Source organism: Phoenix dactylifera, chromosome 13, assembly GCF_051530095.1.
Source record: "Phoenix dactylifera cultivar Ajwa chromosome 13, Ajwa_hap1_PhDact_Kaust_v1.1, whole genome shotgun sequence".
Classification (NCBI taxonomy): domain Eukaryota; kingdom Viridiplantae; phylum Streptophyta; class Magnoliopsida; order Arecales; family Arecaceae; genus Phoenix; species Phoenix dactylifera.
The window spans coordinates 13226994-13238448 of NC_143202.1; the positions used below are offsets into that span (position 1 = coordinate 13226994).

At 33.7% G+C, this 11455-nt stretch overlaps 1 long non-coding RNA gene across 1 annotated transcript; it reads right to left on the reverse strand.

The window, feature by feature from the left end:
- Window positions 1-2844: 2844 nt before the first annotated feature.
- On the reverse strand, window positions 2845-11138 carry LOC148700227 (uncharacterized). The gene is made up of 2 exons (XR_015972631.2): window positions 8444-11138; window positions 2845-4043 (listed from the first exon to the last, which is right to left on the reverse strand). It is a non-coding gene; the product is annotated as an uncharacterized LOC148700227 (long non-coding RNA).
- Between the last annotated feature and the right edge of the window lie 317 nt (window positions 11139-11455).

The following is an 11455-nucleotide window of genomic DNA, read 5'->3' on the forward strand; positions in this document are numbered from 1 at the left end:
ATATCTAAATTAAAGCTTGAACGACCACATTGGCCAGGTAAGAGAGATCACGGGAGGGTTCCGCCATTAACCGTCTTTCCTAGACACCAACAGAGTTGGCCAGAAAAGAGGTAGCCCCAATTAATAACCGTAGATCCAACTTGCCTTAGACACCAAATGGTATGTCAAGTTGATTTAGATAGTCATTGAGAACTCAAGCTCGACCACTGAGCCACAATCAGATCCAATTGAAGTGTTTGGACATGATCAACTAAACTATTGAGTTTGATCAAATTAGAAAAATGAATTTAGTCTAATACAACTATTGATTCCAATTCAATTCTAACATTAGGTCTAACCTAATCAACTAATCTGATTGTGCTAACCCATGCCCCAAAACCCATGTTCAAATTTAAATTTTAATTCGAATTTCAAATTTTGAATTTTAAATCTTTATTTGAGATTCAAATTTTAAATTTTAAATTCAACATTTAATTCTTTATTAAATGTATTATGATCATGGATTCAAGGTGTCAATTTATTCCAAATATAAACAATTTATATTTAAACTTTGTGGTCATAATAAATTTAAAACTAAAATTTCATAAACATCAATTATGCATAATTTCACAAAAATAAACTATTTATTTTATGATACAGATTAATCTCAATTTTGTGCTAGGACAACTTTTTCACTATAAGGGGTTAACCTTATAGCAGGACAACCTTATAATTCAGCACAAGATTGATATTTTACCAATAAATCTAGATCTAATCTAAATTTAAAATTAAATCATGCATAATTCTAGATATTATAGGCCAATTCCATCGGCCAACCTGGCTCTGATACCAATTGAAGGAAAAATATCCCGCAAAATCTGATAAAAACGGATGCCAGGTCAGAAAATCAGTTTTAAAATTTTATCTATTTATTTATAACAAGTATAAATAAATAACATAACTATATTATGTTTACCATACCTCGATCCCGCAGCGGAAGATGGTCGAGGTACTCTAGAACAGAATCTGGTACAGGGCCAAGTGCTGGATCAGATACTGGATCGGATGCTAGATCTGGTACTGGATCGGGAACTGGATCTGGAACTGGATCTGGTGCCGGATCTGGTACTGGTGGATCTGGTGCTATGCGAGGCCCGGATGTACGGACCCTCTACTTCACACGCATGCCAAGAAATGCAGGAAGGTAGGATGATGTCTGTATAGTGCAAAAACCCTTTTGCAAATAAACCCCTGGAAGAAAAGAATTTCAAAAATTCTTTCTTCCCTTGTTTTTTTCCTTTTTCTTCCCGTTTCCTTTTCTCTCTTTTACAGGCTACTCAAAAGATCATGAATCTCCCCTCTCCCCAAATAAAATCTCTAGCTATCAAATGAAGAGAACCCCAGCCTATTTATAGGCAAAGAAAAGGCTGAACCAGGGAAGAGAAAATGCCAAACGATTCATGATTTAATTAAATTTTTGAACCGTTTGATTTCATTTAAATCAGCACTACATTAAAGAGTTTTGAAAACCGAAGAGACACGTCTCTTTGGATCTTCAAATGGTTGCAGGATGAGGAAGATCAAGCGGTCAATTTATGTGTTCGGAAGAAGGGAAAAAACGTGGTTCACGGGAGAACGTTTCAGCAGAAAAAGTGGTTCACAGGCTTATGTGGACCGAAGAAGAAACACAGGAAACGAGTCAATTAATTCAGGAGGGCATCTAAGTAAATTCCCAATTCAAATTGACTTTTCTTAAATGGGTTAATTCAAATGGGCTGAATTAAAATGGGCTTGGGTCCATTATTCGTTCTAAACCAAATTGAAGACCAATTTGAAAGATTTTGGATCCGAAAAAATTCCACATGATTAATCTGATTCATGTGAACTCCAATTAGTTCAATTTTCAGATCAATCCGAGTCACACTTGGACTATGTTGGACATACTCGGCCGCTGTGCGGGCCATACCTGCGGGGTCCCTGAGCAGCACAGGGAGGGTCACTGTCAGCATGTCCTGCCGCCTGCCAACGGCGATGGCCTGGTTAGTAGGTGGGTTATACCTGAGGGGTCCCTGAACCCATGGCGAGGCCAGGTCGGAGTCCGGGGTTGGGCGAGGCCTTGGTCGGAGTCGACTCGTGGCGCTGCCTTTGGTGGGGTTTAAGGAAATAGAGTTGCGCCTTCACTAACACCGGTCGGTTTTGGTGTAATGGTAGCGCTTGATCCTGACAACTGGTATCAGAGCCAGAGGTCTCGAGTTCGAAACCCAGGCATCGCGTTGGGGGGGGGGGAATGTTGGACATACTCGGCCGCTGTGCGGGCCATACCTGCGGGGTCCCTGAGCAGCACAGGGAGGGTCACTGTCAGCATGTCCTGCCGCCTGCCAACGGCGATGGCCTGGTTAGTAGGTGGGTTATACCTGAGGGGTCCCTGAACCCATGGCGAGGCCAGGTCGGAGTCCGGGGTTGGGCGAGGCCTTGGTCGGAGTCGACTCGTGGCGCTGCCTTTGGTGGGGTTTAAGGAAATAGAGTTGCGCCTTCACTAACACCGGTCGGTTTTGGTGTAATGGTAGCGCTTGATCCTGACAACTGGTATCTTGTTGCCCAGTAGATACAAGCCAAGAGGGGGGGGGTGAATTGGGTCTTTTAAAACTTTTAACCTACTTCTAAAAGTTTTTGATTAATTATGCTAAGTTGTTCAGATGCACAGTGTAAGCTAAAACTTAGCAACAGTTTGATGTAAAGAATGTGACTTGATTAAATATGCTTGCAACTAAAGGATGCGCGGATAACAGTTAAGCAAGCAATTTATCTAAGTAAGTAAGTGTGTTAGTTAGATAATAACAAGGAGCATTACAAACTCAACAAACATATAGTGGTTCGGTGCACCCCAGCACCTACATCCACTCCCCAAGACCTCTTGGGAATTTCACTATAATCCTACAGATTACAGCCGGTTGTTTTACAAGCTCACAACCCAACTTGTTGTTTTACGAGCTTACAACGAACTCGGTCGGTTTTCCCTGGCTCACCGACTAGAACCACCCCGATTGTTTTTCCGGGATCACAATCGAACCCTTACACGTTGGTTTTACCCTCGGCTCACCAACCAACCTCTCACCGTTGGTTTTTCCTTTGGCTCACCAACAAACCTTAACCCCTTGATTCAATCCCTTGATTGAATCAAGTTACAAGATATTAAAACAAAGGTTTAAAATAAATCAAAGCTTCTTAAACAAGCAAATATAACAAGATAAACAAATAGAACCCGGAAGAACCCTTTTAGCCGTTGGAAGCGTGGGAGATGATGGTTCTTCCGATGTGGATCGCGTTGGCTTGAATGTGAGCTTTGTATCCCGAAGGGAAGAGAGTAGTTGAGCTTGAAAATCACTTGAGAAGCTTGAAGGCACTTGATTTCTTCACTTGAATGCACTAACTCCCTTGAACCTCTTTTTCTTTCTTCTCTCTTGAATGATCTTGTGTTGGGTTGGTGAGAAGATATTGAGAAGCACTTAAGAGGTCCCTTTTATAGCCCGAAAAGCAAATATAGCCGTTAGACACAAAAAAAGAGACGTTTGAAATTCAAATCAAACCTGAAAAAGTTGTCAGTCGCGTCCCAGGCGCTCCGGGGACGTCTCCGTGCTTTATGGGGACGTCTCCGCTTGTTTGCGCTTTTTGCATGGGGATGACTCCGCTGCTTCAGGGATGACTCCGCGTTCCGGGGACGTCTCCGCGCTTTACGGGGACGTCTCCGCTTGTTTGCGCTTTTTGCATGGGGATGACTCCGCTGCTTCGGGGATGACTCCGCGCTCCGGGGACGTCTCCGCGCTTTACGGGGACGTCTCCACTTTTTCAGGGGACGTCTCCGCTGCCTTATCTCCGAAAAAATCATTCTCTGGAAAACCCTGAGAGAGCCGTCTCCGCTATCTAGGGGACGACTCCGCTGGTCTGCTTTTTACTTGCGGGGACGACTCCGCAGGTACCGGGGACGTCTCCAGACGTGCCAGTTCTTCCTGTTTGTGCCAGAGACGTCTCTGAGACAACCCGGAGACGTCTCGGCTGTCCCTGATCTGTTTTCTTCAACTCAAAAATTCTTCAATAAATTCATAAAAATTATGAGAACTTGCCTAGACATTTCTTAACAATATTCTTAATTAAACACATGAAATCCTCAATTAAATTGTTAAGATAAATGAAATTATACTCTCGTGTTTTGTATTCATCAAAATCCATTAGGTGGTCAACAATCTCCCCCTTTTTGATGATGACAAAACACTGAGTATATGCAAAATTTAAGATTTAAACATATACACAGTATTTGAGTATGTGCAATATAAAATATATTGTGTTCTAGAACTAATGCATAGCTAAGTTGCATGAAGTAGAAAACATATATATTTAAAACATACTTCATGATAATGCTTTAGATTTAATCAGCTTAACACATTTTAATTTCAGTTGATTTGTATTCAATTCAAAAACACAAAGCATTATGAGCATATACTTAAATATTTCTCCCCCTTTTTGACAACATCAAAAAGATAGTGAAACATTAAGCACAAAGATAAGAATACTCAAATATTTCTTATTGTACTCTGATTTGCATGTCAAATTATTGCAAGGATATGAATCATATAACTCAAGGCAATAATATTAGAATCAGATTAATGAGCATAGATCAGAGCCAATTAAGATAATTTCAGAGCAGAACACAGATAGTTTTCTAATCAAGTGTAGGTGGAATCTTCCTTAGGTTAATTCAAGAAGTACCACAAATGATATTCAAGAAAAAAAAAAAATATGAGTGGAAATCTAACCTCTCATCAATAAGTATGAAAGCTTGTTCATTTAAGACCTTTTGCCCAATCTATTGAGTATTTTATCAACATGAGAGCAATTTAATTGATTTTCAGAGTAAAGGATCAAAACTTATATATTTGAAAGACATATCATCATGTTGGATCATTATTTCAAAGTTCTTTTTATGATAATAAGAGCATTGGGGCACAAATACCAAAATATGAATTCATGCAATTTTTGATACATCTTAGAGCTCTTTTAAAGACTTTCTTTTATTTCTTTAGAAAATAAGCACAATTTGTTAAAGAAAAATATGAATTGGCACAAAATTGAAGTTCTAAAGATCAACCCAATTAGGACTCATTAGTGAATTTCAAAATAGATTTTCTATGAGATACTCAAGAAAATTCAACATATTATTCTCCCTCTTTTTTCATTAAGTTAGAGGCTCTTAAGATCAACTATTTGAATTGCAATTTGGTTCATGAGTGATGCATAAGATATACTAACCAAATAACAAGCCTCAAGGTGTATCATAAAGATTTTCAGATTTAAATTTCAGATGATACATATTGGAGAGTATTAGGATCACTTTTCTTTTAGTATTCTTTCCCTCTCCTTTAGTTATAGATTTATGCGATTAAGTTCCATAAGATCTCTCCTTCTGAAATTTTCTTTCTCCCCCTTAATTGATCATTCCATTTAAGAGTTTAGAATTTGAAGATAATGTTCAATAAAATTGTCAATCTCAAAAATATATTTTCTATAATTATCAGCTTATTTTCATAAGACTCAAGGTTTGAGATAAGACAACCTCTATAGAACTCATCTCAAGGTATAAACTTATGATTAAAGCAAGTATTGCAATATAAGGAGGTTCATCAAAATCAATCCATGAAAATCAAGGTATGCATCAAATTAAAGTAACTTTAGGATAAGATATCTAAAGCTCCCCCTCAAAAGATGCATTCCTCTTTAATCATTCTTTCCTTTGGTTGAATTTCAGATTTTAATGATAAATGTGAATAAAACTGAAATTCTATGTTATCGAGAATGTAGAGTGATCTAGAATTATTCAAAATTTATAGAAATCACTCTTTCTAATCCTTTAAGAACAAGTTATGCTTTCTCCTAATCTTAGAGAAAATGTATAGAAATATTAATCAGAAAATGATTCATTTGAAGCTCAGTTTCTTTCAAAAGCATTTACATTTTCTTTCTTTTAGAATCATTTGAGTGAGCTGAAATATTTCTAGCCTTAAGATCATTCACTCTATTGATGGAAGTCTTTAATAATATAGGAGAGAAGAACATATAGATGATCATTGAAATATTCATATATTTATAGAACTCAATTTCTTAATCATAGTTTTTCAGCAATGTATACATGAAGCACAATAAATATTTTTTAATATCAAAATAAAGTCATATATTTAAAAATCTTTGCTTGCAATCAAGATCATTGAAAGACACATCATTTAGACCAATATTAGTATACTTTGAAGATAAGAAATGATATGTTTCGGATGCGTATCGGAGCAATCAACCAAGGCATCAAAATTAATTCTGTTTTTCTTAAATTAAGACTTTATTTAGAAATCATATTAAGTTTAAGCTTTTATACAAAATCAGATTCTGAATTTTATAAAGATTTTCAATAGAAGCTTTCAAAGTCATAATTTGAGATATGTATCTTCCTCATTGTAGCTCATCTTAAACCATTATGATTGAAAACTCATATTTCAAACATATAAGAGCATATTCAGATTCTTTGTATTTAATGTTGAGTTTTGGTACAACTTAGAACATTATATACCAAATTTAGGCAAGTTGATGGATAAAAACAGAATCAATTCATTTTTCCTAAATAGAGATATCCTTTTCTACAATTTTATTCAATTTTCAGATTTTAGGGATGATTGTTAATGACAAATCTGAAATTTCTTCCCAATAGAACCAAACAAAAGATGTTATGTATCATTTCAAACATTCAATCAAATTGTCCAAGTATGAAGCATTACAAAATATTGAGAACCCATAATTCAAGACATTATGTCACATGCAAAATATATTATGTGTTAAGTCATGTATTAAAATATTAAGAACAAGCATGTCAAGAATCAAACTCAATTCTTTTCAAATAAACTCCCCCTATTAAATATAATCTTGCAATGATTTCATCCTTAAAGTGTGTTTTCAAGTGATTAAAAATTTGACTTGATTCTTCTTATATACTTTCATTAACTTTGTCTTTCATTTTTACTTTCTTGTGCTCTATACTCTATTTGCTCCCTATCCGGTGGAGTTGGGAAGGGGCACGAGGTACTACCACTAGCCTCCCTCTTGTGCCGTCCCTAATATGCCCTACACCGAATAGTTGGGTCAAATAGTGCCGGGTACTACCACTAGCCTCCCCATTGGCACCATCCCTATGATGAGCAATATAGAAAGGTTAAGATGTTTACTTCAAACTCTCCCTGTTTGAGTGTAATCAATTATGGATTTTATCCCTTCCATATGTGTCGAATATATTATGCTTGTTTTACTTTTCCTTAAGATTGGAGTACTTGCCTTGCTTAGATTTTTCACCTCTTGAATAATGTCCACTTCCTTTTCTTTATCTCTCTCTCTTTTTGTTATTCTCAAGTAATTTACATGAAAGAGCGGAATAAAGAAATAATCTTATGTATCATATAGATGTATATCATGCAAACAACATTTTTATTGTGCTCAAGGATTCACAATTTCTCACAAGTTATTTTAAATCAAAATTTTAAGCATAAACTTGTGTATTTCATGGTTATTACATAGGCAAAGATATATTTTAGTTTGGGCAAACCATGAAACAATTTCTAAAAGTATAAGTCAATCAATACATATATGGACATGATATCAAAAGATTAACAATTAATGATTTTAATCATGTCATAATAAGATTTAAAGTTATTGACTTTGCTCAGCTAATTTGTGAGAGAGATATCAAGAATTACTTATTCATTATATATTCTTCAAGCCAAACTAGATTTCTTATGTGTGAACTTTTGGCTGAAGAAGGTTTTCTCTCTTGTTTGCATGTGAATGTTTTAGTGTATCTTACATGAAGATATCCTTCAAGTTGAAATCTCTCATTTTTCTTTCTTGAAGGAAGGTCATTAGTTTCGTTAAAATACAAAGCATTCATCCAACATATATATTTTTTTAATTAGATGACTCAATATAAGATATGACAATAGTTGTATGTTGAGTCACTTTACTCAAGAGATTGCCTAAATATAAGCAAGCACATATCACTTGAACTAAAGAGATAGATCCAAGATAGTTCAAGGACAAGCATGTGAGGCAATAGAAAGATTTATCAAGGTCAACTTAGTTTAGTGTAGATTCTATTTTCTTAAGATAATTATCAATAGGATATGTTAGCTAAGTTTTAATCAACTTATCTTAAACGTTTGTTTCTATCAAAATTTAGATTATGATTTATTTGTTATCAATGAAATATGATTCATTAACGTTAGATTGAGTCTTGCACAAGGTCACATAATGAGCATACAATCTAGTCTACTAGCTGTATGATAAAATAATTATTCTATCATGCTTCAATACAGCTTTAAACAATAAATCTACTTTGCTCATCCTTTTCAATTTCTACAAGATGGGGTCATAGATATACCTTCTTCATGCCAATCTTCTATAAGAGTTATCTTGTGGACTAACGTTGGTCAATGAAGATCCCCTTTCCTGTTTGTCTTAATTTGGAGTTTGAGAGAAGATGTTCATTCATCATATTTCAAACTCACCTTGCAATATATCTCTTCATTAGTAGAACCAAAAATGATGTCATTACTGCATACTTTGAGCAAATAAGATATCACAAATTCTTCTTTTTGATGCATAGATTTATCACTATCATTCTCTATCAAAAAGGTTACTTAAGCTTTTATATCATGCTTTTGATGCTTGTTCCAAATCACGTAATGTTTTATCAGATATGTAATATGTATTTGTAAATAAGGGGGTTATTTTACTTAGATGTCCTTTTTAATGAAATAACCACATAGGAGTGCATTCTACACATTCATTTGACAGAATATAAAGCTCATAAAGTAAGCAAATGATGATGGTGATCTTTACTTCTAATCATGTAAGAATCTTATCAAGATCTATTTCATCTTTTCTTGATTTAGTCTTTTAATAGTCATCAATTTTTCTTCATTAAGTGCATTTCTGAAAAACTCAATTTGGTTCTAATAAATTTTCAAATTTCATCGGCAAGATTTCAGATTAAAAAAAATGATTTAGTTTAACTTAACCAATTATAATCTTATACATTCTTAAGTGTTTTAGTTTCAGATTATTAAATGTATGCAAAAAGATTAATCATAAACATGTCAAATAATCTGATTTTAGTGTCTTCATGAAAGATTATTAGTCTCATAAAGAGTAAGATGAATTGATATTTCTGCAACTAAAATCTTTTCATTGAATATTCTATATGCATTGCTTGATGAGTGATATCCAAGGATGGCATTATTTTCATAAGAACATATCAAGCATAGTATGAACGACTGAAAACTATGAAAGATATGCAATGGTTCATTTTCCATTTTTCAGAAGATCAAAAGGAGTTTTCATCAAAAATGGATCTAGTAGAAATCATATGTATGACACGCAGTGATGATAGCTTTCAAAAATCATTTAAGTAGATGACTATCATACACAATTGTCTTTTTTCATTTCTTCAAGAATTCTATTAATCCTATTTTATTTAAGGTGTCCTTGGTGCTGAAATAATCGAATTTAATATTATTTTCTGTATAACCTTTATCAGGATTTTGATTTTCGACATTGTGCCATGATACTCTTTATCTTCACAGTTTGGAAATCTTTTTCATTTGAAACACTTTTACAAGATTTAGTAAATACAGAAAAATACTTCAGTTTTATTTGCCAAGAACAAATCCAATGCAAGCTTTTGAAAAACTTAGAGATGGAAACAACATCTTTAGATTTAGAAATGATTTTTGTTTGTTTCCTTAGTTAGCATGCATAGCAAAACTTTGACCTTTAAGAAGATAATTTAAGTAAGCCAATGGCAAGATCTTTTGAGATTAAGTACATACTAGCATGAGTTGATTTTGTATGCTAAAGATGGTTTCTTGAATCTTGGTATTCATAGTGCATATATTCAAAAGCATACCAAGTACACATTATCATATCTATGATCAATAAACAATAATGCCATGGATAAAAACTCTCAATCAAGCATATAGAGAATTCATAGAATTATTCTTAATAAATTAATCATTTTGCAACTTATCCAATAGTGAGTAAAGTATACTATAAAATGAAGTGATTTGATTATATTTCCAAAAGTATTCTCTATATCATAAAATTGATCAATACATGCAATTCATATTTTAATCAAATACTAAAGTAATTTCAATATGAGAGGATGCAATAATAACTTATATCATTATTTCTTTCATTTAACTCATTCTTCTTAATTACATTTTAAATTCAATTCCTTAGCACATGTCTAGAGCATCCATTGTTTAGATAACATCTTTTATTAGAACCTTGGATAGCTAGACATATTTGCTGAAGAATAATCATATTTTCAACTTAGGAACCCAAGCTCTTTTGGGTCCTTGTAGGTTAGCTATAATTGTTCCTTTTGTAACCCATATTTTCTTAATAGCTATTTTGTCCATGAATTTACAGATTTTAGGATTACAAGGGATGTATTTCTGTATCCTCTTGTTGAATTTAACAAACTTAGATCGAACATGAGTAGTAGAAAAACTTTCAGTTTTCTGTTTTTCCCTTTTAGGTTCATCAAATTTGTAATGTATAGATTTAGGAACAACAGAAGAGATTTTACTTAGTTTTTGTTTATCAGTATTATAAGAATCTGTTTTAGAATAATTAAAAACTGTTTTAACAAACATATTCTTAAAAGATTTTTGGGTGTACCAAGGTTGATATCCTAACGTAGCTTTATCAAATTCAGCTCTTTGATTATTTATCATTAGGTTCAATTTTTCAGAGCTGAGGGTAAATTTTTCAACAATAGATTTTAATTTGTCAACTTCTTTAGTTAATCTTCTGTTATCTTCTGAAAGTAATTCATTGTTTTTCTTAAGTTTATCATGACTTTTAGTGAGAGATTGATCTCTTTGATTTAGTTCTTGATTCTCTTTCATTAAGATTTCAGTTTTACTAGTTAGTTTCAGTTTTTCATCTATTAGAATTTGATTTTCATTCTTCAAGTTCTTGTTCTTACAAATAAGTTTCTTATATTCTAAATACAAATCAGAAAAGGCATCATGGAGTTCATCAAATGTAAAATTGCTTTCAGTTTCAGCATGTACCTCTTGTGCCACCAAGCATGGATTTTCAATATGATACTGCTCTCCTTCTACACATGATGTTTCAGATTTGTTAGTGCATTCATATTTGTCTTCAAGCATATTCCATATTTCTTTAGCAGTCATGCAAGAAGATATGCAATTAAACTCATTCCTATCTAATGCACAATATAAAAGGTTCATGGCATCAGCATTCAATTGTGCTAAGTCCTTTTCATTAAAAGTTTGAGAGAGTGTGTGAAGATCATTTATTATGATTTTCCATAAATAATAGTTTTGTGATTGAATAAAGATGCGCATGCGTATTTTCCAAT